The following is a 1,885-nucleotide window of genomic DNA, read 5'->3' on the forward strand; positions in this document are numbered from 1 at the left end:
TTCAAATCCGAATAATTTAATCAATCACATAATTCGTTAAAATCACAGAAAATCATCGTAACCATATGCAATATAACAACAGTTAATTCGAATCATTACAGAGTATTCGGATAAACCGAACACTCAATCAAACAACACAACAAAAAAAATACGAGAATCAACAGAACTATCACACACAGGTGTACACACACGCTACGCGTGCACACCCACGGACCCACCACCATCTCGCCGGATTCTGGCGAGAGGCGGTAGCTACGAACCGGAAAAAAACCAGAAACGCACCACAAATTAACACCCCTACTAATTAAACGGCATACATATCCATACACAAATATATACATATATACACCCAGTCTAATCAATCGGGATAATAACCAAAACAACGACGATGGCCGGAGTTCAAGGCGGTCGGAAAAGCAGAAACAGGCGGCGAACTTACCGTGAACAACCAAGGGAGAAGAAGAACAGGGGAAATCAACAAACAGGAAGAAAATAAAGGAGGAGGAGGGATCAAGATCGTGAAGAAAAAGAGCATAGAGAGATGGCCTGTAACCCCACGCGTGTCTGCGTGGGGGAATATTTTTTTATTTTTTTACATCTACACCCGTGATAATTCGAGAAGCTGACACGTTTTAATTAATAATGCAGAAGGCTGCCACGTGTCTATTTTAACTGTAAACTTTATCTTTAATCCGAGTTTTACAAAAATAACGAATAAACATGCGGGTAAAATAAACCCGAAAATTACTCAATTAACTTTAAAATGTTGCAAATATCTTCAAAGTTACTAAAAACGTAAATTTTGAAATTTTAAAATAATTTCTGAAATACATTTTATACCCGCTTTTAACGAATAAACGAAACAACGCGCGGGTGAAATTAATCTCAAAAATTCCCAAAAAAATTTAAAATTCTTCGAATATTATAAACTTCATAAAATATGAATTTCGTAATTTTTGAAGAATTATGGAATTAAATACGTATTTTATGAATAAATGAAATCAGAAAATCATACAGGGCTAAATAATTGATGAAATATTGATTTCCAAATTTTATAAAATCCCAAAAATAATTATTGTAATTATAAAATCATAAAACTAATTTTAGAGATAATCCAAATATTTATGCAGATAAATTTGTATTAAATCCACTTTTAAAAGTAATAACGAGACAATACTGCTCAACAAACAATTATACAAGTAATCCTCGTAAACCACCAACCACACATAATTAATAATAAAACAACACACGGCAGACAAAACACATTCACATATTTTATTTATTTAATAATTCCATAATTACACATTTAAATAATACGAAACACGCGAGTCGTTACATTCAATAGACGGCTCAAGACGTTCCCGAGAAATTTTTAGCTCTTCTAACCGAGGAGAATCGAATGGAATATCTGTCTTCCTCCTCCACGGAGGTGCATTCAAAACCTGCATTTTCTCTGCTCCTTCTTTATCATCAATAACTGCTTTCCCATCACGGATCTCTCTAAGGTATCTGACTTTGGCAATTGCTCAAGTTCCGAATTTACTATAGAGTCGACCCACTCTACTTTAAAGCACTCCTCTTTAGTTGTAGGTAACTTTATTGCCTTGAACACATTAAAGTGACCTTTTGATCGTGAACCTTCATCTAAGCTCTCCTTTTTGTACATCAATCATAGTTCGGCCTGTATCCAAGAATGGTCTCCCCAAGATCATGGGAATCTTCTTATCCTCCTCAAAGTCAAGAATTATAAAGTCAGAAGGAAAGATAAGTTTGTCCACCTTGACCAAGACATCCTCCATAATGCCTCGTGGATGTGTAATAGAACGATCGGCCAACTGCAAGGACATATATGTCGGCTTCGGATCAGGTAGACCAAGCTTCTTGA

This window comes from Apium graveolens, chromosome 5, assembly GCF_009905375.1.
Source record: "Apium graveolens cultivar Ventura chromosome 5, ASM990537v1, whole genome shotgun sequence".
Lineage (NCBI taxonomy): Eukaryota > Viridiplantae > Streptophyta > Magnoliopsida > Apiales > Apiaceae > Apium > Apium graveolens.